We start from the raw sequence: 25,695 nt of genomic DNA, 5'->3' as shown, positions 1-25,695 counted from the left end.
AATAGTTAATGCCCTAGTCCTAGACTCCAGATTGTACAGCCTAAGCCTTCCTAGAACTCAAACTTTAATGTGTCTATGAATGGTCTAGGGGTATTATTAAAATGAAGATTCTGATTAAGTACATCTGAAGTAGGGCCTGAGATTCTGTATTTCTAACAAGTTCCCAGGTGATGCCCATGCTGCTGGTACACGGACTACACTTTGAGAAGCAAGGGGTAAAATTTCCATTAAGTAACTTCTTGGCCAAACAAAACTGGGGTAGAATACCTCCTAAGGAGCCTCAGTTAATGAGGCTTTTCTTTTCTCAGTATGAAACGAAGACAGTTCTGGGAACTATAAAAAACTAGAAGAGCTTATTACCTGTGTTTTTCTAATGACTGTACCAACATCTAGGATACTAATATGCTTTATTTTATAAAACTCAACATATTATTTGAGGACATAAGTTGTAGGTGTGGTAGATATCTACAAATGAAATTCACTAAGCTTGAATATATTGCTTCAAAAATTTTGTCTCATGTGTCCACAAGGAGTATTCTGAAATACTAATGTACCCACTCACAACTTTTAGGGTGATATCTAAATGTTTTCATTACAAATGTATGTAATTGCAAAGGATATAACTTCCTTTGTACTGTTACTGCTGAAATTTTTAAATGAGATTGTTACATTGCTCTTTTAAGTGGATCCAATGAAATAAAATACTATAACTATTTGACATCTGCCATCATCCATTTTTTAAAAATGCACATATTTTAATATTGGAAATTTAAAATAATTTTTTGAACTTGAATAGAAATTTTACATATAAATTTATATATTTATATTTATAAATTTATATATTTATAAATTTATATGTATATATCCTATATTCATCACAAAATTTTATCCTAATATATATTTTCATGCATAAACATTTTTACACTCTGGTATTGCTTTTCAATAGAAACATATATACATGTTGAAGTTAAAAGTTTTTAAAATTCCCCAGTGATCAAAAGAGACTGAGTTAAATTTTTCTTCCAGATTGAATTATTAAAATTATTGTTAGTATACAAATACTTACAATAGCATAAATGTATAATAAATATACATCATTAAAGAAAAAGATAAACATTTAGTGGAAAAGCATCTCCAATGCAGTCTGTGCTTATTTTTCCCCACGCAATTAGTTTGTATGCTCGTTAATGAATATTATTTATTTCTAGAATGAGACAAAATTCAGAACCAATACTAGATCTATTTCTCATTTGTATAAATCTAAGTGCAGGGAATACTTCTTTACATAAACACATAGATGGGACCAAAAGGAATTTTGATATAACAATACCACTCAATACTCTAAATTCTAAGCTACATGACAAAAAACACAATAATGATTCATAAAAATTACTTTTTAAAAAATATATCAGTGGGACAACTTAAGGGCTTCCTTTGATGTCGTTGAAAGCAGTTAATTGTAAACCGCCTGACTTGCAAAAGTATTTGTTATACACTCATTAGAGTCAGTCACAGTCTCAACAAATAAAGATTTTTTTTTTAACATCTTTATTGGGGTATAATTGCTTTACAATGGTGTGTTAGTTTCTGCTTTATAACAAAGTGAATCAGTTATACATATACATATGTTCCCATATGTCTTCCCTCTTGCGTCTCCCTCCCTCCCACCCTCCCTATCCCACCCCTCCAGGCTGTCACAAAGCACCAAGCCAATATCCCTGTGCCATGCGGCTGCTTCCCACTAGCTATCTACCTTACTACGTTTGCTAGTATGTATATGTCCATGACTCTCTCTCGCCCTGTCACAGCTCACCCTTGCCCCTCCCCATAACCTCAAGTCCGTTCTCTAGGAGGTCTGCGTCTTTATTCCTGCCTTACCCCTAGGTTCTTCATGACACTTTTTTTCTTAAATTCCATATATATGTGTTAGCATACGGTATTTGTCTTTTTCTTTCTGACTTACTTCACTCTGTATGACAGACTCTAGGTCTATCCACCTCATTACAAATAGCTCAATTTCATTTCTTTTTATGGCTGAGTAATATTCCATTGTATATCTGTGCCACATCTTCTTTATCCATTCATCTGACGATGGACACTTAGGTTGTTTCCATCTCCGGGCTATTGTAAATAGAGCTGCAATGAACATTTTGGTACATGACTCTTTTTGAATTTTGGTTTTCTCAGGGTATATGCCCAGTAGTGGGATTGCTGGGTCATATGGTAGTTCTATTTGTAGTTTTTTAAGGACCCTCCATACTGTTCTCCATAGTGCCTGAACCAATTCACATTCCCACCAGCAGTGCAAGAGTGTTCCCTTTTCTCCACACCCTCTCCAGCATTTATTGTTTCTAGATTTTTTGATGATGGCCATTCTGACTGGTGTGAGATGATATCTCATTGTAGTTTTGATTTGCATTTCTCTAATGATTAATGATGTTGAGCATTCTTTCATGTGTTTGTTGGCAGTCTGTATATCTTCTTTGGAGAAATGTCTATTTAGGTCTTCTGCCCATTTTTGGATTGGGTTGTTTGTTTTTTTGTTATTGAGCTGCATGAGCTGCTTGTAAATTTTGGAGATTAATCCTTTGTCGGTTGCTTCATTTGCAAATATTTTCTCCCATTCTGAGGGTTGTCTTTTGGTCTTGTTTATGGTTTCCTTTGCTGTGCAAAAGCTTTGAAGTTTCATTAGGTCCCATTTGCTTATTTTTGTTTTTATTTCCATTACTCTAGGAGGTGGGTCAGAAAGGATCTTGCTGCGATTTATGTCATAGAGTGTTCTGCCTATGTTTTCCTCTAAGAGTTTGATAGTTTCTAGCCTTACATTTAGGTCTTTAATCCATTTGGAGCTTATTTTTGTGTGTGGTGTTAGGAAGTGATCTAATCTCATACTTTTACATGTATCAGTCCAGTATTCCCAGCACCACTTATTGAAGAGGCTGTCCTTTCTCCACTGTACATTCCTGCCACCTTTGTCAAAGATAAGGTGTCCATATGTGCGTGGGTTTATCTCTGGGCTTCCTATCCTTTCCATTGATCTATATTCCTGTTTTTGTGCCACTACCATACTTTCTTGATTACTGTAGCTTTGTAGTATAGTCTGAAGTCAGGGGGCCTGATTCCTCCAGCTCCTTTATTCGTTCTCAAGATTGCTTTGGCTATTCAGGGTCTTTTGTGTTTCCATACAAGTTGCGAAATTTTTTGTTCTAGTTCCGTGAAAATTGTCAGTGGTAGTTTGATAGGGATTTCATTGAATCTATAGATTGCTTTGGGTAGTAGAGTCATTTTCACAATGTTGAATCTTCCAATCCAAGAACATGGTATATCTCTCCATCTATTTGTATCATCTTTAATTTCTTTCATCAGTCTCTTATAATTTTCTGCATACAGGTCTTTTGTCTCCTTAGGTAGGTTTATTCCTAGATATTTTATTCTTTTTGTTGCAATGGTAAATGGGAGTGTTTCCTTGATTTCAATTTCAGATTTTTCATCATTAGTATATAGGAATGCAAGAGATTTCTGCACATTAATTTTGTATCCTGCCACTTTACCAAATTCATTGATTAGCTCTAGTAGTTTTCTGGTAACATCTTTAGGATTCTCTATGTATAGTATCATGTCATCTGCAAATAGTGACAGCTTTACTTCTTCTTTTCTGATTTGGATACATTTTATTTCCTTTTCTTCTCTGATTTCTGTGGCTAAAACTTCCAAAACTATGTTGAATAACAGTGGTGAGAGTGGGCAACCTTGTCTTTTTCCTGATCTTAGTGGAAATGCTTTCAGTTTTTCACCCTTGAGGATGATGCTTGCTGTGGGCTTGTCATATATGGCCTTTATTATGTTGAGGAAAGTTCCCTCTATGCCTACTTTCTGCAGGGTTTTTATCATAAATGGGTGTTGAATTTTGTCAAAAGCTTTCTCTGCATCTATTGAGATGATCATATGGTTTTTCTCCTTCAGGTTTTTAATATGTTTTATCACATTGATAGATCTGTGTATATTGAAGAATCCTTGCATTTCTGGAATAAATCCCACTTGATCATGGTGTATGATCCTTTTAATGTGCTGTTGGATTCTGTTTGCTAGTATTTTGTTGAGGGTTTTTACATCTATGTTCATCAGTGATATTGGCCTGTAGTTTTCTTTCTTTGTGACATCCTTGTCTGGTTTTGGTATCAAGGTGATGGTGGCCTCGTAGAAGGAGTTTGGGAGTGTTCCTCCCTCTGCTATATTTTGGAAGAGTTTGAGAAGGATAGGTGTTAGCTCTTCTCTAAATGTTTGATAGAATTTGCCTCTGAAGCCATCTGGTCCTGGGCTTTTCTTTGTTGGAAGATTTTTAATCACAGTTTCAATTTCAGTGCTTGTGATTGGTCTGTTCATATTTTCTATTTCTTCCTGATTCAGTCTTGGCAGGTTGTGCATTTCTAAGAATTTGTCCATTTCTTCCAGATTGTCCATTTTATTGGCATAGAGTTGCTTGTAGTAATCTCTCATGATCTCTTTTATTTCTGCAGTGTCAGTTGTTACCTCTCCTTTTTCATTTCTAATTCTATTGATTTGAGTCTTCTCCCTTATTTTCTTGATGAGTCTGGCTAGTAGTTTATCTATTTTGTTTATCTTCTCAAAGAACCAGCTTTTAGTTTTATTGATCTTTGTTATTGTTTCCTTCATTTCTTTTTCATTTATTTCTGATCTGATTTTTATGATTTCTTTCCTTTTGCTAACTTTGGGGTTTTTCTGTTCTTCTTTCTCTAACTGCTTGAGGTGCAAGGTTAGGTTGTTTATTCGAGATGTTTCCTGCTTCTTAAGGTGGGCTTTTATTGCTATAAACTTCCCCCTTAGAACTGCTTTTGCTGCATCCCACAGGTTTTGGGTCGTTGTGTCTCCATTGTCATTTGTTTCTAGGTATTTTTTGATTTCCTCTTTGATTTCTTCAGTGATCACTTCATTATTAAGTAGTGTATTGTTTAGCCTCCATCTGTTTGTATTTTTTACAGAACTTTTCCTGTAATTGATATCTAGTCTCATGGCGTTGTTGTCGGAAAAGATACTTGATACAATTTCAATTTTCTTAAATTTACCAAGGCTTGATTTGTGACCCAAGATACGATCTGTCCTGGAGAATGTTCCATGAGCACTTGAGAAAAATGTGATTCTGTTGTTTTTGCATGGAGTGTCCTATAAATATCAAGTCCATCTTGTTTAATGTGTCATTTAAAGCTTGTGTTTCCTTATTTATTTTCGTTTTGGATGATCTGTCCATGGGTGAAAGTGGGGTGTTAAAGTCCCCTACTATGAATGTGTTACTGTCGATTTCCCTTTTTATGGCTGTTAGTATTTGCCTTATGTATTGAAGTGCTCCTATGTTGGGTGCATAAATATTTACAATTGTTGTATCTTCTTCTTGAATCGATCCCTTGATCATTATGTAGTGTCCTTCTTTGTCTCTTCTAATAGTCCTTATTTTAAAGTCTATTTTGTCTGATATGACAATTGCTACTGCAGCTTTCTTTTGGTTTCCATTTGCATGGAATATCTTTTTCCATCCCCTTACTTTCAGTCTGTATGTGTCTCTAGGTCTGAAGTGGGTCTCTTGTAGACAGCATATATAAGGGTCTTGTTTTTCTATCCATTCAGCCAATCTGTGTCTTTTGGTGGGAGCATTTAGTCCATTTACATTTAAGGTAATTATCAATATGTATGTTCCTATTCCCATTTTCTAAATTGTTTTGGGTTCGTTATTGTAGGTCTTTTCCTTCTCTTTTTTTTCTTGTCTAGAGAAGTTCCTTTCGCATTTGTTGTAAAGCTGGTTTGGTGGTGCTGAACTCTCTCAGCTTTTGCTTGTCTGTAAAGATTTTAATTTCTCCATCAAATCTGAATGAGATCCTTGCTGGGTAGAGTAGTGTTGGTTGCAGGTTTTTCTCCTTCATCACTTTCAGTATGTCCTGCCACTCCCTTCTGGCTTGTAGGGTTTCTGCTGAGAGATCAGCTGTGAACCTTATGGGGATTCCCTTGTGTGTAATTTGTTGTTTTTCCCTTGCTGCTTTTAATATGCTTTCTTTGTATTTAATTTTTGGCAGTTTGATTAATATGTGTCTTGGCATATTTCTCCTTGTATTTATCCTGTATGGGACTCTCTGTGCTTCCTGGACTTGATTAACTATTTCCTTTCCCATATTAGGGAAGTTTTCAACTATAACCTCTTCAAATATTTTCTCAGTCCCTTTCTTTTTCTCTTCTTCTTCTGGAACCCTTATAAGTCGAATGTTGGTGCTTTTAATGTTGTCCCAGTGGTCTCTGAGAGTGTCCTCAGTTCTTTGCATTCTTTTTTCTTTATTCTGCTCTGCAGTACTTATTTCCACTATTTTATCTTCCAGGTCACTTATCCGTTTTTCTGCCTCAGTTATTCTGCTATTGATCCCATCTAGAGTACTTTTAATTTCATTTATTGTGTTGTTCATCATTGCTTGTTTCATCTTTATTTCCTCTAGTTCCTTGTTAACTGTTTCTTGCATTTTGTCCATTCTATTTCCAAGATTTCGGATCATCCTTACTATCATTATTCTGAATTCTTTTTCAGGTAGACTGCCTATTTCCTCTTCATTTGTCAGGTCTGGTGCATTTTTGTCTTGCTCCTTTATCTGCTGTGTGTTTTTCTGTCTTCTCATTTTGCTTATCTTACTGTGTTTGGGGTCTCCTCTTTGCAGACGGCAGGTTTGTAGTTCCTGCTGCTTTTGATGTCTGTCTCCAGTGGCTAAGGTTGGTTCAGTGGGTTGTGTAGGCTTCCTGGTGGAGGGGACTAGTGCCTGTGTTTTGGTGGATGAGGCTGGATCTTGTCTCTCTAGTGGGCAGGTTCACGTCTGGTGGTGTGTTTTGGGGTGTCTGTGGCCTTATTATGATTTTAGGCAGCCTCTCTGCTAATGGGTGGGGTTGTGTTCCTGTTTTGCTAGTTGTTTGGCATAGGTTTTCCAGCACTGTAGCTTACTGGTCGTTTAGTGAAGCTGGGTGCTGATGTTAAGATGGAGGTCTCTGGGAGATTTTCGCCGTTTGATATTATGTGGATTGGGAGGTCTCTTGTTGACCAGTGTCCTGAAGTTGGCTCTCCTACCTCATAGGCAGAGCCCTGACTCCTGGCTGGAGCACCAAGAGCCTTTCATCCACATGGCTCAAAATAAAAGAAAGAAAAAGTAGAGAGAATTAGTAGAAGTATGAAGAAAGAAAGAAAGAAAGGAGGGAAGGAAGGAAGGAAGAAAGAAAGAAAGAAAGAAACAAAGAAGGAAAGAAAGGAGGGAGGGAGGGCGGAAGGAAGGAAGGAGGGAAAGAAGGAAAAAAGGCAGAAAGAAAGAAGATACAGTAAAATAAAATAAAGTATAATAAAGTTATTGAATTAAAAAATACTTATTTAGAAAAAAAAAGGGACGGCTAGAACCTTAGGACAAATGTTGGAAGCAAACGTATACAGACCAAATCTTACACAGAAGCATACACATACACCCTCACAAAAAGAGGTAAAGGGGAAAAAATCATAAATCTTGCTCTCAGAGACCACCTCCTCAATTTGGGATGATTCGTTGTCTAAAGGAGGGAAGGAAGGAAGGAAAGAAAGAAAGAACGAAGGTAAATTATAATAAAGTTATTAAAATTAAAATTAATTATTAAGAAAAAATTTTTTAAAAAAACCATGGACGGATAGAACCCTAGGACAAATGGTGGAAGCAAAACTATACAGACAAGATCTCACACAGAAGCATACACATACACATTCACAAAAAGAGGAAAAGGGGAAAAAATCATAGATCTTGCTCTTGAAGCCCACCTCCTCAATTTGGGATGACTCGTTGTCTATTCATGTATTCCACAGATGCAGGTACATCAAGTTGATTGTGGAGCTTTAATCCGCTGTTTCTGAGGCTGCTGGGATTGATTTCCCTTTCTCTTCTTTGTTCTCACAGCTCACAGGGGCTCAGCTTTGGATTTCGCCCTGCCTCTGCGTGTAGGTCCCTGGAGGGCGTCTGTTTTTTGCTCAGACAGGACGGGGTTAAAGGAGCCGCTGATTCGGGGGCTCTGGCGCACTCAGGCCGGGGGGGAGGGAGGGGCACTGCGTGCGGGGCGGGCCTGTGGCGGCAGAGGCCGGCATGACGTTGCACCAGCCTGAGGCCCACCGTGCGTTCTCCCAGGGAAGTTGTCCCTGTATCCCGGGAACCTGGCAGTGGCGGGCTGCACAGGCTCCGCAGAAGAGTGGTGTGGAGAGTGACCTGTGCTCGCACACAGGCCCCTTGGTGGCGGCAGCAGCAGCCTTAGCGTCTCCCGCCCGTCCCTGGGCTCCGTGCTTTTAGCCGTGGCTCGCGCCCGTCTCTGGGGTCCGCGCTTTTAGCCGCGGCTCGCGCCCGTCTCTGGAGTTCGCACTTTTAGCTGCGGCTCGCGCCCGTCTCTGGAGCTCCTTTAAGCAGCGCTCTTAAACCCCTCTCCTCGCGCACCAGGAAACAAAGAGGGAAGAAAAAGTCTCCTGTCTCTTCGGCAGGTGCAGACTTTTCCCTGGACTCCCTCCCGGCTAGCCGTGGTGCACTAACCCCTTCAGGCTATGTTCAAGCCGCCAACCCCAGTCCTCTCCCTGCGCCAAGAAATATAATTTTAGAGCATTTCTGTCACCACAGAAAGATCCTGATGGACATTTGCAGTCACGTCCCTTTCCCAGTCCAAGCCCCAAACAATTACTAACAATTCTGCCTCTATAAAATTTCATTTTCTGAACATTTCATCTAAGTGGAATATAATAATTTTGGACAGTTTTCATCTGGCTTTTATGTAGCAGACTATTTTAGAAGTTTATATATGTTGTAGCATCTATCATTACATAACTCTTCTTCATAACAGAATGGCAGTTCATTGTGCAGATATACCACACTTCTTTTATCCATTTACAAATAGAGTTGAATATTTGTGCTGTTTTCAATTTTTGGCTATTATGAGCAAAACACATAGAAATATTTGTGTGGAAATATATCCATTTCTCTTGAGTACATGCCTAGGTGTGGAAATGTTGGGTCATGTGGTAGATCAATGATTGACTTTTTTAGAAAATGTCAATTTGGTACTCATCGTGATTTTATTTATTATTATTATTATTATTATTATTTTGCGGTATGCGGGCCTCTCACTGTTATGGCCTCTCCCATTGCAGAGCAGAGGCTCCTGACGTGCAATCTCAGCGAAATGGCTCATGGGACCAGCCGCTACACGGCATGTGGGATCTTCCCGACCAGGGCACGAATCCGTGTCCCCTGCATCGGCAGGCAGACTCTAAACCACTGCACCAACAGGGAAGCCCTACTTTTATTTTTTTAACAACTTTATTGGAGTATAATTGCTTTACAATGGTGTGTTATTTTCTGCTATATAACAGAGTGAGTCAGTTATACATATACATATGTTCTCATATCTCTTCCTTCTTGCATCTCCCTCCCTTGACCCTCCCTATCCCAACCCTCTAGATGGTCAAAACCCACCGAGCTGAAATCCCTGTGCCATGCGGCTGCTTCCCACTAGCTATCTATTTTACGTTTCGTAGTGTATATATGTCCATGCCACTCTATCACTTTGTCACAGCTTACCCTTCCCCCTCCCCATATTCTCAAGTTTATTCTCTAGTAGGTCTGTGTCTTTATTCCCGTCTTACCCCTAAGTTCTTCATGACTATTTTTTTCTCCTTAGATTCCATATATATGTGTTAGCATACAGTGTTTGTTTTTCTCTTCCTGACTTACTTCACTCTGTATGACAGCGTCTATGTCCATCCACCTCATTACAAATAACTTAATTTCGTTTCTTTTTATGGCTGAGTAATATTTCATTGTATATATGTGCCGTATATTCTTTATCAATTCATCTGATGATAGACACTTAGGTTGCTTCCATGTTCTGGCTATTGTAAATAGAGCTGCAATGAACATTTTGGTACATGACTTTTTTTGAATTATGTTTTTCTCAGGGTATATGCCCAGTAGTGGGATTGCTAGGTCATATGGTAGTTCTATTTGTAGTTTCTTAAGAAACGTCCATAGTGTTTTCCATAGTGGCTGTATCAATTTACATTCCCATCAGCAGTGCAAGAGTGTTCCATTTTCTCCACAACCTCTCCAGCACTTATTGTTTCTAGATTTTTTGATGATGGCCATTCTGACTGGTGTGAGATGATATCTCATTGTAGTTTTGATTTGCATTTCTCTAATGATTAATGATGTTGAGCATTCTTTCATGCGTTTGTTGGCAATCTGTATATCTTCTTGGGAGAAATGTCTATTTAGGTCTTCTGTCCATTTTTGGATTGGGTTGTTTGTTCTTTCTTATTGAGCTGCATGAGCTGCTTGTAAATTTTGGAGATTAATCCTTTGTCAGTTGCTTCATTTGCAAATATTTTCTCCCATTTTGAGGGTTGTCTTTTGATCTTGTTTATGGTTTACTTTGCTGTGCAAAAGCTTTGAAGTTTCATTAGGTCCCATTTGTTTATTTTTGTTTTTATTTCCATTTCTCTAGGAGGTGAGTCCAAAAGGGTCTTGCTGTGATTGATGTCATAGAGTGTTTTGCCTATGTTTTCCTCTAGGAGTTTGATAGTTTCTGGCCTTACATTTAGATACTTAATCCACTTTGAGCTGATTTTTGTGTATGCTGTTAGGGAGTGTTCTAATCTCATACTTTTACATATACCTGCCCAGTTTTCCCAGCACCATTTTTTGAAGAGGCTGTCTTTTCTCCACTGTATATTCTTGCCTGCTTTATCAAAGATAAGGTGACCATATGTGTGTGGGTTTATCTCTCGGCTTTCTGTCCTGTTCCATTGATTTATATTACTCTTTTTTTTTCCAGTACCATACTGTCATGATTACTGTAGCTTTGTAGGATAGTCTGAAGTCAGGGAGACTGATTCCTCCAGCTGCATTTTTCGTTCCCAATATTGCTTTTGATCTTCAGGGTCTTTCGTGTTTCCATACAAATTATGAAATTTTTTGTTCTACTTCTGTGAAAAATGCCAGTGGTAATTTGATAGGGATTGCATTCAATCTGTAGATTGTTTTGTGTAGTACAGTCATTTTCACAATGTTGATTCTTCCAATCCAATAGCATGGCATATGTCTCCATCGATTTGTATCATCTTTAATTTCTTTCATCAGTGTCTTATAATTATCTGCATACAGGTCTTTTGTCTTCTTAGGTAGGTTTATTCCTAGATATTTTATTCCTTTGGTTGCAGTTGTAAATGGGAGTGTTTTCTTAATTTCACTTTCAGATTTTTCATCATTAGTGTATAAGAATGCAAGAGATTTCTGTGCATTAATTTTGTATCCTGCTACTTTACCAAATTCATTGTTTAGCCCCAGTAGTCTTCTGGTAGCATCTTTGGGATTCTCTATGTATAGCATCATGTCATCTGCAAACAGTGAGAACTTTACTTCTTCTTTTCCGATTTGGATTCCTTTTATTTCCTTTTTTTCTCTGATTGCTGTGGCTAAAACTTCCAAAACTATGTTGAATAAGAGAGGTGAGAGTGGGCAAACTTGTCTTTTTCCTTATCTTAGTGGACATGCTTTCAGTTTTTCACCATTTAGGATGATGTTGCCTGTGGGTTTGTCATATATGGCCTTCATTATATTGAGGAAAGTTCGCTCTCTGCCTACTTTCTGCAGGGTTTTTATCATAAATGGGTGTTGAATTTTGTCGAAAGCTTTCTCTGCATCTATTGAGATGATCATATGGTTTTTCTCGTTCAATTTGATAATATGGTGTATTACGTTGTTTGATTTGTGTATATTGAAGAATCCTTGCATTCCTGGAAAAAACCCAACTTGATCATGGTGTATGATCCTTTTAATGTGCTGTTGGATTCTGTTTGCTAGTATTTTGTTGAGGATTTTTGCATCTATGTTCATCAGTGATATTGGCCTACAGTTTTCCTTCTTTGTGACATCTTTGTCTGGTTTTGGTATCAGGGAGATAGTGGCCTCGCAGAATGAGTTTGGGAATGTTCCTCCCTCTGCTATATTTTGGAAGATTTTGAGAAGGATACGTGTTTGCTCTTCTCCAAATGTTTGATGGAATTCGCTTGTGAAGCCATCTGGTACTGGGCATTTGTTTGTTTGAAGATTTTTAATCACAGTTTCAATTTCAGTGCCTGTGATTGGTCTGTTTATATATATATATATATTTTGCTGTATGTGGGCCTCTCACTGTTGTTGCCTCTCCCGTTGTGGAGCACAGGCTCCGGACGCACAGGCTCAGCGGCCATGGCTCACGGACCAAGCCGCTCCATGGCATGTGGGATCTTCCCAGACCGGGGCATGTGTCCCCTGCATCGGCAGGCGGACTCTCAACCACTGCGCCACCAGGGAAGCCCTTGTCTGTTCATATTTTCTATTTCTTCCTGGTTCAGTCTCGGCAGGTTGTGCATTGCTAAGGATTTGTCCATTTCTTCCATGTTGTCCATTTTATTGGCATAGAGTTGCTTGTAGTAATCTCTCATGATCTTTAATATTTCTGCAGTGTCACTTGTTACTACTCCTTTTTGTATTCTAATTGTATTGAGTTGTGTCTTGTCTCTTTTTTTCTTGATGAGCCTGGCTAATGGTTTAACAATTTTGTTTATCTCTTCAAAGAACCTGCTTTTAGTTTTATCGATCTTTGCTATCATTTCCTTCATTTCTTTTTCATTTATTTCTGATGTGATATTTATGATTTCTTTTCCTCTGCAAAGTTGGGGTTTTTTTGTTCTTCTTTCCCTAATTTCTTTAGGTGGAAGGTTAGGTTGTTTATTTGAGACGTTTCCTGCTTCTTAGGGTAGGATTGTATTGATATATACTTCCCTCTTTGAACTGCTTTTGCTGCATCTCATAGGTTTTGGGTCATCCTGTCTCACTTGTTATTTGTTTCTAGGTATTTTTTGATATCCTCTTTAATTTCTTCAGTGATCACTTCGTTATAAAGTAGTGTATTGTTTAGCCTCCATGTGTTTGTATTTTTACAGATGTTTTCCTCTAATTGATATCAGTCTCATAGCATTGAGGTCGGAAAAGATACTTGCTACAATTTCAGTTTTCTTAAATTTACCAAGGCTTAATTTGTGACCCAAGATATGATCTATCCTGGAGAACGTTCCATGAGCACTTGAGAAAAATGTGTATTCTGTTGTTTTCGGATGGAATGTCCTATAAATATCAATTAACTCCACCTTGTTTAATGTATCATTTATAGCTTGTGTTTCCTTATTTATTTTCATTTTGGATGATCTATTCATTGGTGAAAGTGGGGTGTTAAAGTCCCCTAATATGAATATGTTACTGTCGATTTCCCCTTTTATGGCTGTTAGTATTAGACTTATGTATTGAGGTGCTCCTATATTGTGTGCATAAATATTTACAATTGTTATATCTTCTTCTTGGATCTATCCTTTGATCATTATGTAGTGTCCTCCTTTGTCTCTTTTAATAGCTTTTATTTTAAAGTCTATTTTGTCTGATATGAGAATTGCTACTCCAGCTTTCTTTTTATTTCCATTTGCATGGAATATCTTTTTCCATCCCTTCGCTTTCAGTCTGTAGGTTCCCTAGCTCTGAAGTGGATCTCTTGTAGAGAGCATATATATGGGTCGTGTTTCTGTATCCATTCAGTCAGTCCTTGTCTTTTGGTGGGAGCATTTAATACATTTACTTTTAAGGTAATTATCAATATGTATGTTCCTATTCCCATTTTATTAATAGTTTTGGTTTTTTTTTATTGTAGGTGTTTTCCTTCTCTTGTGTTTCTTACCTAGAGAAGTTCCTTTAGCATTTGTTGTAAAGCTGGTTTGGTGTTGCTGAACTCAGTCAGCTTTTGCTTGTCTGTAAATGTTTTAATTTCTCCATCAAATCTGAATGAGATCCTTGCTGGGTAGAGTAATCTGGTTTCCAGGTTTTTCTCCTTCATCACTTTAAATATGTCCTGCCAGTTCCTTCTGGCTTGCAGAGTTCTGCTGTACGTTCAGCTGTTAACCTTATGGGGATTCCCTTGTGTGTTATTTGTTGATTTTCCCTTGCTGCTTTTAATATGTTTTCTTTGTATTTAATTTTGACAGTTTGATTAATATATGTCTTGGCATGTTTCTCCTTGGATTTATCCTGTATGGGGCTCCCTGTGCTTCCTCTACTTGATTAAGTATTTCCTTTCCCGTATTAGGGATGTTTTCAACTATAATATCTTCAAATATTTTCTCATCCCTTTCTTTTTCTCTTCTTCTTCTGGGACCCTTATAATTCGAATGTTGGTGCATTAAATGTTGTCCCAGAGATCTCTGAGACTGTCCTCAGTTCTTTTCATTCTTTTTTCTTTATTCTGCTCTTCAGTAGTTATTTCCACTATTTTATCTTCCAGGTCACTTATCCGTTCTTCTGCCTCAGTTATTCTGCTATTGATCCCATCTACAGTATTTTTAATTTCATTTACTGTGTTGTTCATCATTGCTTGTTTCCTCTTTAGTTCTTCTAGGTCCTTGTTAAATGTTTCTGACATTTTCTGTATTCTATTTCCAAGATTTTGGATCATCTTGACTATCATTATTCTGGATTCTTTTTCAAGTAGACTGCCTATTTCTTCCTCATTTGTTAGGGCTAGTGGGTTTTTATCTTGATCCTTCATTGGTTGTCTGTTTTTCTGTCTTCTCATTTTGCTTATCTTCCTGTGTTTGGGGTTTCCTTTTTGCAGTCTGCAGGTTCGTATTTCCCGTTGCTTTTGGTGTCTGTCCCCAGTTGCTAAAGTTGGTTTAGTGGGTTGTGTAGGCTTCCTGGTGGAGGGTACTAGTGCCTGTGTTCTGGTGGATGAGGCTGCATCTTGTCTTTCTGGTCGGCAGGTCCACATCTGGTGGTGCGTTTTGGGGTGTCTGTGCCCTTGTTATTATTTTAGGCAGCCTCTCCGCTAATGGGTGGGGTTGTGTTTCTGTCTTGCTTGTTGTTTGGCATAAGGTGTCCAGCAATGTAGCTTTCTGGTCATTGAGTGAATCTGGGTCTTGGTGTTGAGATGGAGATCTCTGGGAGATTTTCATCATTTGATATTATGTGGAGCTTGGAGGTCTCTTGTGGACCGGTGTCTGGAAGTTTGTTCCCCCTGCTCAAAGGCACAGCACTGACTCCTGGCTTCAGCACCAAGAGCGCATCCTCCACACGGCTCAGAATAATAGGGATAAAATGTTGAAAGAAAGAAATAAAAATCATAAAATAAAATAAAGTTTTTAAAATAAAACAATTATTAAGAAAAATATTTGTTTTAAAGTGAAACAAAACAGAGAAACAAACAAACAGAAAATGGATAGACAGAGCCCTAGGACAAATGGTGAAAGCAAAGCTATACAGACAAAATCTCACACAGAAGCATGTACATAGACACTCACAAAAAGGGGAAAAGGGGAAAAAATAATATATCTTTCTCCCGAAGTCCACCTCCTCAATTTGGGATGATTCATTGTCTATTCAGGTGTTCCACAGATGCAGAGTACATCTAGTTGAGTGTGAAGCGTTAATCCGCTTCTCCTGAGGCTGCTGGTAGAGATTTCCCTTTCTCTTCTTTTTTCGCACACTTCCCGGGGTTCAGCTTTGGATTTAGCTCCACCTCTGCGTGTAGGTTGCCAGAGGGCATGTGTTCTTCATTCAGATAGGATGGGGTTAGAGGAGCATCTGATTTGGGGGCTCTGTCTCACTCAGACCAGGGTGAGGGAGGGGCACGGAGTGCAGGGCGAGCCTGTGGTGGCAGAGCCCAGTGCCACGTTGCACCAGCCTGAGGTGTGCGAGTGTTCCCCAGGGGAAGTTGTCCCTGGATCACGGGACCCTGGCAGTGGCGGGCTGCACAGGCTCCCGGGAGGGGAGGTGTGGATAGTGACTTGTGCTCGCACACAGGCTTGTTGGTGGTGGCAGCCACGGCCTTAGCGTCTCATGCCCATCTCTGGGGTGCGCACTGTTAGCCGTGGTTCCCGCCTGTCTCTGGAGCTCCTTTAAGCAGCGCTCTTAATCCCCTCTCTTTGTGCACCAGGAAACAAAGAGGCAAGAAAAAGTCTCTTGCCTCTTCTGCAGGTCCATAGTTTTTCCTGGACTCCCTCCCGGCTAGCCTTGGTGCACTAACCCCTTCAGGGTGTGTTCACGCTGCCAGTCCTCTCCCTGCAATCCGACCGAAGCCTGAACCTCAGGTCCCAGCCCCCGCCCACCCCAGCGGTGAGTAGACAAGCCTCTCGGGCTGGTGAGTGCTTGTCGGCACCCATCCTGTGTGCGGGAATCTCTCCGGTTTGCCCTCCACACCCCTGTTGTTGTGCTCTCCTCCACGACTCCAAAGATTTCCCCCCTCATCTTGATTTTGGTTTGCATTTTCCTAATGGCTAATGATGTTGAATGCTATTTCCAAGGCTTATTGGCCATTCACATATTGTCTCTGGTAAAATTTACTTCAAAATCGTCTGCTGATTATTCCACTATATGATTTGACAACAATTTCAATTATTAATTAATTTTTTATTGAGGTATAATTGACACAAAACATTATATTAGTTTCAGGTATACAGCATGATGATTTGATATTTATATACATTGTAATGGTAAAATGATTACTTTCCATAATAACTCTGGTTAACATCCATCATCCTATTTTATATGTATAATACATATTATATATATATATATCACATCTTTTATCCATTAATTTGTCAGTAGACACAGATTGCTTTCATATATTGGCTATTGTAAACAATGCTGCAATGAACATGGGAATCCTTATATCTTTCTGACATTGTGTTTTTGATTTGTTCTAAGAAGTGGAATTGCTGGGTTATATGGTGCTTCTATTTTTAGTTTTTTTTTTTTTAATAAAACCTCTATACTGCTTTCCATGTGGCTGCACCAATTTACATTCCCTCTAACAGTGCAGAAGGGTTCCCTTTTCTCTACATCCTCACCAACACTTGTTATTTTTTGTCTTCTTGATAATAGCCATTCTGACAGGTTTGAGGTGATATCTCACTGTGGTTTTGAATTGCATTTCCCTGATAAGTAGTAATGTTGAGCATCTTTCCTTGTACTTGTTGACCATCTGTACACCATCATTGGTAAAATGATTACTCAGACCCTGTGTCCATTTCTCTCTCTCTTCCTTTTTTTTTTTTTTTACTTTCTTCATTTTTTTAAAACATCATTTTTGGAGTATAATTGCTTTACAATGTTGTGTTAGTTTCTGCTGTACAACAAAGTGAATTAGCTATATGTATACATATATCCCCATATCCCCTCCCTCTTATGTCTCCCTCCCACCCTCCGTATCCTAACCCTCTAAGTGGTCACAAAGCACCGAGTTGATTCCCCGGTGTGATGCAGCTGCTTCCCACTAGCTATCTATTTTATATTTGGTAGTGTATATACGTCAATGCTACTATCTTACTTCATCCCAGCTTACACTTCTCCCTCCCTTTGTCCTCAAGTCCATTCTCTATGTCTGTGTCTTTATTCCTGTCCTGCCCCTAGGTTTGTCAGAACCGTTTTTTTTTAGATTCCATATATATGTGTTAGCATACGGTATTTGTTTTTCTTTTTCTGACTTACTTCACTCTGTATGACAGTCTCTATGTCCATCCACCGCACTACAAATAACTCAATTTTGTTTCTTTTTATGGCTGAGTAATATTCCATTGTATATATGTGCCACATCTTCTTTATCCAGTCATCTGTTGATGGACACTTAGGTTACTTCCATGCTCTAGCTATTGTAAATAGTGCTGCAATGAACATTGTGGTACATGACTCTTGTTGAATTATGGTTCTCTCAGGGTATATGCCCAGTAATGCAATTGCTAGGTCATATGATAGTTCTATTTTTAGTTTTTAAAAGAACCTCCAAAATGTTCTCCATTGTTTTGTTTTCTTGCTACTGAATTATATGAGTTCTTCATATGTTTTGGATATTAACCCTTTTATTATATATATATGATTTGCAAATATTTTCTCACATTTGTTAAGTTGCCTTTTGCATTTTGTTGATGGTTTAACAATTTTTAAGTGACTCAACTTTATTCAGCATTTTGAAAGTGTCCAAGATAATTTCCAAAGATTCAGCACTATATTTTTGAGTTGGTTTCATACACAGTTTTATTATATAAAACAATAAGTAAAGATGGAAGATATAGAAGTTGAAAACAACATACAGATGACTCATGGAAGGCATATAATTCAATTTGTGGGAAAAGAAGTATCTTGACCATACTAAAGCACAGCTTAGGAGCTATAAACATCAGGAAATATGTTAAGGACAGATCATTTAAGACAACCTCTTCTGTAAATTCAGGATGTTTTACCTTAAGAGTCATGACTACCAGCATATCAAGGAACTCCTATTGAAATCTTGAGAAATCTTGCCATAGCTAAGATCACTTTGTCTCAATTTTCTGTTAAACATTGTCACTGCCAATTCACACATCCTGTTCCAGCAGTAGTCTAATATCTATACTACTTTAAGTTTTTCTCCCCTAACCTAGTTTGCACTGTTTCACTCCCTCTCACATCTTTCATTTGTTTTTCTTGGAAATCTATTTTATGATCAACAAATTCCACAGTATCCTTTAGTTCTTCTGTAACTATTCTGTCTACCTTATATTTTAACTGACGCCTGACTCTTACTTGGAGATATCATAACTTCTAGCATTTTATTCAAGTTTAAACATTTTTACTATTAGATTTGATAAATGCAAAATTTTCAAAATGCTATGAGAACTTCTAAACTTCAATTACTTCAATTGCTGTTCTATGTATGGATGGGCCAGCAGTAACTTGTGGACCACACTTTGAGTAGCATTGGGTTATCACATATGTGGAATCTAAAAAATAAAACAAACAAATGTATATAGCAAAACAGAAATGGACCCACAGATTTGAAAATAAATTAGTGGTTACCAGTAGGGAGAGGAAGGAGGAGGCACAATATAGGGGTATGGGATTAAGAGATGTAACTACTATGTACAAAATAGATAAGGAACAAGGATATATTGTATAGCACAGGGAATTATAGCCATTATTTTGTAACAACTTATAATGGAGTATAAACTATTAGTAAAAATACTGAATCACTATGCTGTGCATCTGAAATGAATATATTGGAAATAAACTGTACTTCAATAAAAAATAAAAATAAACAAATTTAAAACTTCACTTTTAGAATTTTGTAATAATTATAGATTCACTGGAAGTTGCAGAGAACTGTACCAAAGTGTCACATTCATTCTTCACTCAAACTCGCCTAATGTTAAAATTTTGACAGAGTGATGTCCCCAAAATGACAACACAGGTTATTCTCAACTTTTATCCGCTTCACAAGAAGGACAACTAACAACTATTCAGGGACAACATTTCACAGAAAACACTAGGGGTGAAACTGAAGCTCTTACTTGCATCACAGAAACCAAGACAGACCAAATGAGAAGGGTCAGAGGAGTGGCCACATGTTAATGGCATTACCCTCTCCTAGGCCAGTACAATTTCACAATGAGAGGCCTCTCCTGAGCACATGGACCTCAGTGACAGAGATCCCATGGTAGACATCCAGCTAATCGAGCATTGTAGGTCACTTCGTGGGAGCCCCAACTCAAATTTCTCTTCATGGGGATCATGGGGTAATCCACAGTTTTTTGTTTTTGTTTTTTGCCTATCACAATTACAATTGATCACAATTTTCTGCTTCTCAATGCCATCATCTATGAACTGAGGATGATACTTATAATCCCTAAGATGACTCTGAAACTGAAGAATAGTGATGCCAATGGAAAATACTACTTTTATTTTTTTAATTCTTTATTAGAGTATAATTCCTTTACAATGCTGTGTTAGTTCCTGCTTTATAAAGAAGTGAATAAGTTATACATATGTTCCCATATCTCTCCCTCTTGCATCTCCCGCCCTCCCACCCTCCCTATCCCACCCCTCCAGGCGGTCACAAAGCACAGAGCTGATCTCCCTGTGCCATGCGGCTGCTTCCCACTAGCTATCTACCTTACGTGTGGTAGTGTATATATGTCCATGCCTCTCTCACGCTTTGCACAGATTACACATCCCCCTCCCTATATCCTCAAGTCCATTCGCAAGTACGACTGTGTCTTTATTCCTGGCTTAACCCTAGGTTCTTCATGACATTTTTTAAAAAATTTGATATATATGTGTTAGCATATGGTATTTATCTTTCTCTTTCTGACTTACTTCACTCTGCATGACAGACTCTAGGTCTATCCACCTCATCACAAATAGCTCAGTTTCGTTTCTTTTTATGGCTGACTAATATTCCATTGCATATATGTGACATATCTTTTTTTTCCATTCACCTGATGATGGACACATAGGTTGTTTCCATGTCAAGGATATTGTAAATAGAGTAGCAATGAACATTTTGGTACATGACTATTTTGGAATCATGGTCTTCTCACGGTATATGATCAATAGTGGGATTGCTGGGTCATATGGTAGCTCTATATGTAGTATCTTAAGGAACCTCCATACTGTTCTCCATAGTGGCTGTACCAATTCACATTCCCACCAGCAGTGCAAGAGTGTTCCCTTTTCTCCACACCCTCTCCAGTATTTAGTGTTTCTAGATTTTTTGATGATGGCCATTCTGACTGGTGTGAGATGATATCTCATTGTAGTTTTGATTTGCATTTCTCTAAAGATTAATGATGTTGAGCATTCTTTCATGTGTTTGTTGACAGTCTGTATATCTTCTTCGGAGAAATGTCTATTTAGGTCTTGCGCCCATTTTTGGATTGGGTTTTTTGTTTTATTGTTACTGAGCTGCATGAGCTGCTTATAAATTTTGGAGATTAATCTTTGTCAGTTTCTTCATTTGCAAATATTCTCTCCCATTCTGAGGGTTGTCTTTTGGTCTTGATTATGGTTTCCTTTGCTGTGCAAACGCTTTGAAGGTTCATTAGGTCCCATTTTTTATATTTGTTTTTATTTCCATTTCTCTAGGAGGTGGGTCAAAAAGGATCTTGCTGTGATTTATGTAATAGAGTGTTCTGCCTGTGTTTTCCTGTAAGGGTTTAAATGGAGTCTGGCCTTACATTTAGGTCTTTAATCCATTTTGAGCTTATTTTTGTGTATGGTGTTAGGGAGTGATCTAATCTCATACTTTTACATGTAGCTGTCCAGTTTTCCCAGCAACACTTATTGAAGTGGCTGTCTTTCTCCACTGTACATTCCTTCTGTCTTTATCAAAGATAAGGTGACCATATGTGCGTGGGTTTATCTCTGGGATTTCTATCCTGTTCCATTGATCTATCTTTCTGTTTTTGTGCCAGTACCATACTTTCTTGATTACTGTAGCTTTGTAGTATAGTCTGAAGTCAGGTAACCTGATTCCTCCAGCTCCATTTTTCGTTCTCAAGATTGCTTTAGCTATTCAGGGTCTTTTGTGTTCCGATACAAATTGAGAAATTTTTTGTTCTAGTTCTGTGAAAAATGCCAGTGGTAGTTTGATAGGGATTGCATTGAATCTATTGATTGCTTTGGGTACTAGAGTCATTTTCACAATGTTGATTCTTCCAATCGAAGAACATGTTATATCTCTCCATCTATTTGTATCATCTTTAATTTCTTTCATCAGTGTCATAATTTTCTGCATACAGGTCTTTTGTCTCCTTAGGTAGATTTATTCCTAGATATTTTATTCTTTTTGTTGCAATGGTAAATGGGAGTGTTTTGTTGATCTCACTTTCAGATTATTCATCATTAGTGTATAGGAATGCAAGAGATTTCTGTGCATTAATTTTGTATCCTGCTACATTACCAAATTCATTGACTAGCTCTAGCAGTTTTCTGGTAGCATCTTTAGGATTCTCTTTATAATATCATGTCATCTGCAAACTGTGATAGGTTTACTTCTTCTTTTCCGATTTGGATTCCTTTTATTTCCTTTTCTTCTCTGATTGCTGTGGCTAAAACTTCCAAAACTATGTTGAATAAGAGTGCTGAGAATGGACAACCTTGTCTTGTTCCTGATCTCAGTGGAAATGCTTTCAGTTTTTCCTCATTGAGGACGATGTTGGCTGTGGGTTTGTCATATATGGCCTTTATTATGTGGAGTAAAGTACCCTCTATGCCTACTTTCTGCAGGGATTTTATCATAAATAGGTGTTGAATTTTGTCAAAAGATTTCCCTGGATCTATTGAGATGATCATATGGTTTTTCTCCTATTTGTTTATATGGTTTATCACATTGATTGATTTGTGTATATTGAAGAATCCTTGCATTCCTGGAATAAACCACACTTGATCATGCTATATGATCCTTTTAATGTGCTGTTGGGTTCTGTTTGCTAGTATTTTGTTGAGGATTTTTGCATCTATGTTCATCAGTGATATTGGCCTGTAGTTTTCTTTCTTTCTGACATCCTTGTCTGGTTTTGGTATCAAGGTGATGGTGACCTCACAGAATGAGTTTGGGAGTATTCCTCCCTCTGCTATATTTTGGAAGAGTTTGAGAAGGATAGGTGTTAGCTCTTCTATAAATGTTTGATAGAATTCGCCTGCGAAGCCATCTGGTCCTGGGCTTTTGTTTGTTGGAATATTTTTAATCACAGTTTCAACTTCAGTGCTTGTGATTGGTCTGTTCATATTTTCTATTTCTTCCTGATTCAGTCTTGGCAGGTTGTGCATTTCTAAGAATTTCTCCATTTCTTCCAGGTTGTCCATTTTATTGGCATAGAGTTGCTTGTAGTAATCTCTCATGATCTTTTGTATTTCTGCAGTGTCAGTTGTTACTTCTCCTTTTTCATTTCTAATTCTATTGATTTGAGTCTTCTCCCTTATTTTCTTGATGAGTCTGGCTAATGGTTTATCAATTTTGTTTATCTTCTCAAAGAACCAGCTTGTAGTTTTATTGATCTTTGCTATCGTTTCCTTCATTTCTTTTTCCTTTATTTCTGATCAGATTTTTATGATTTCTTTCCGTCTGCTAACTTTGGGGTTTTTTTTTTGTTGTTGTTCTTCTTTCTGTAATTGCTTTAGGTGCCAAGTTAGGTTGTTTATTCGAGATGTTTCCTGTTTCTTAACGTAAGATTGTATTGCTATAAACTTCCCTCTTAGAACTGCTTTTGCTGCATTCTATAGGTATTGGGTCATCGTGTCTCCATTGTCATTTGTTTCTAGGTACTTTTTGATTTCCTCTTTTATTTATTCAGTGATTACTTCGTTATTAAGTAGTGTATTGTTTAGCCTCCACGTGTTTGTACTTTTTACAGATCTTTTCCTATAATTCATATCTAGTCTCATAGCGTGGTCAGAAAAGATATTTGAAACAATTTCAATTTTCTTAAATTAACCAGGGCTTGATTTGTGACCAAAGATATGAACTATCCTGGAGAATGTTCCATGAGCCCTTGAGAAAAATTTGTATTCTGTTATTTTTGGATGGAATGTCCTATAAATATTGATTATGTCCATCTTTTTAATGTATAATTTAAAGCTTGTGTTTCCTTTTTTATTTTCATTTTGGATGATCTGTTCATTGGTGAAATTGGGGTGCTATAGTTCCCTACTATGAATGTGTTACTGTCGATTTCCCCTTTTATGGCTGTTAGTATTTGCCTTATGTATTGAGGTGATCCTATGCTGGGTGCATAAATATTTACAATTGTTATATCTTCTTCTTGGATCGATCCCTTGATCATTATGTAGTTTCCTTCTTTGTCTCTTTTAATAATCTTTATTTTACAGTTTATTTTGTCTGATATGAGTATTGCTACACCAGCTTTCTTTTGGTTTCCATTTGCATGGAATATATTTTTCCATCTCCTTACTTTCAGTCTGTATGTGTCTCTAGGTCTGAAGTGGGTCTCTTGTTGACAGCATATATATGGGTCTTGTTTTTGTACCCATTCAGCCAATCTGTGTCTTTTGGTGGGAGCATTTAATCCATTTACATTTAAGGTAATTATCTATATGTATGTTCCTTTTCCTATTTTCTTAATTGTTTTGGGTTGGTTATTTTATGTCTTTCCCTTCTCTTGTGTTTCTTGCCTAGAGAAATTCCTTTGGCAACTGTTGTAAAGCTGGTTTGGTGGTGCTGAACTCTCCCAGCCTTTGCTTGTCTGTAAATGTTTTAATTTCTCCATCAAACATGAATGAGATCCTTGCTGGGTAGAGTAATCGTGGTTACAGGCTTTTCTCCTTCATCACTTTAAATATCCTGCCACTCCTTTCTGCCTTGCAGAGTTTCTGCTGAAAGATCAGCTGTTAACCTTATGGGGATTCCCTTGTGTGTAATTTGTTGTTTTTCCCTTGCTGATTTTAATATGTTTTCTTTGTATTTAATTTTTGACAGTTTGATTAATACATGTCTTGGCGTATTTCTCCTTCAATTTATCCTGTATGGCACTCTCTGTGCTTCCTGGACTTGATTAATTATTTCCTTTTCCATATAAGGGAAGTTTTCAACTATAATCTCTTCAAATATTTTCTCAGTCCCTTTCTTTTTCTCTTCTTCATCTGGGACCCCTATAACTCAAATGTTGTTGCATTAAATGTTGTCCCAGTGGTCTCTGATACTGTCCTCAGTTCTTTTCATTCTTTTTTCTTTATTCTGCTCTTCAGTAGTTATTTCCACTATTTTATCTTCCAGGTCACTTATCCGTTCTTCTGCCTCTTTTAATCTGCTATTGATCCCATCTAGAGTACTTTTAATTTCATTTATTGTGTTGCTCATTGTTGCTTGTTTCATCTTTAGTTCTTCTATGTCCTTGTTAATTATTTCTTGCGTTTTGTCTATTCTATTTCCAAGATTTTGGATAACCTTTACTATCATTATTCTGAATTCTCTTTCAGGTAGACTGCCTATTACCTCTTCATTTGTTAGGTCTGGTGGGTTTTTATCTTGCTCCTTCATCTGCTGTGTGATTTTCTGTCTTCTCAGTTTGCTTATCTTACTGGGTTTGGGGTCTCCTTTCTGCAGGCTGCATGTTCGTAGTTCCCATAGTTTTTGGTCTCTGTCCACAGTGGCTAAGTTTGGTTCAGTGGATTGGGGAGGCATCCTGGTGGAGGGAACTAGTGCCTGTGTTCTGTTGGATGAGGCTCCATCTTGTTTTCTGGTGGGCAGTCCATGTCTGGTGGTGTGTTTTGGGGGTGTTTGTAGACTTATTATGATTTTAGGCAACCTCACTGCAAATGGGTGGGTTTGTGTTTCTCTCTTGCTAATTGTTTCACCTAGGATGTCCAGCACTGTAGCTTGCTGGTCGTTGAGTGAACCTGGGTGCTGGTGTTGAGGTGGAGATCTCTGGGAGATTTTCGCCATTTGATATTATGTGGAGCTGTGAGGTCTCTTGTGGAGCAGTGTTCTGAAGGTGGCTGTCCCACCTCAGAAGCATAGCACTGACTCCTGGCTGCAGCACCAAGAGCCTTTCATCCACACAGCTCAGAATAAAGGGTAGAAAAAGTAGAAAGAATTAGCAGAGGACAAGGGGAAGACGGCTGAACAGTAAGACACGGAGATCACTTTCCTCCTCACAGGTACACCAGAATTACATCTACACGTGAAACAACTCCTACAGAACACCTACTGAATGCTGGCAGAAGACCTCAGACTTCCCCAATGGCAAGAAATTCCCCACGTACCTGGGTAGGGCAAAAGAAAAAAGAATAAACAGACACAAAATGATAGGGA

This window comes from Globicephala melas, chromosome X (assembly GCF_963455315.2).
Source record: "Globicephala melas chromosome X, mGloMel1.2, whole genome shotgun sequence".
NCBI lineage: Eukaryota > Metazoa > Chordata > Mammalia > Artiodactyla > Delphinidae > Globicephala > Globicephala melas.
The sequence above is the reverse complement of the archived record's forward strand: the minus strand, read 5'-3'. Positions refer to the sequence as shown.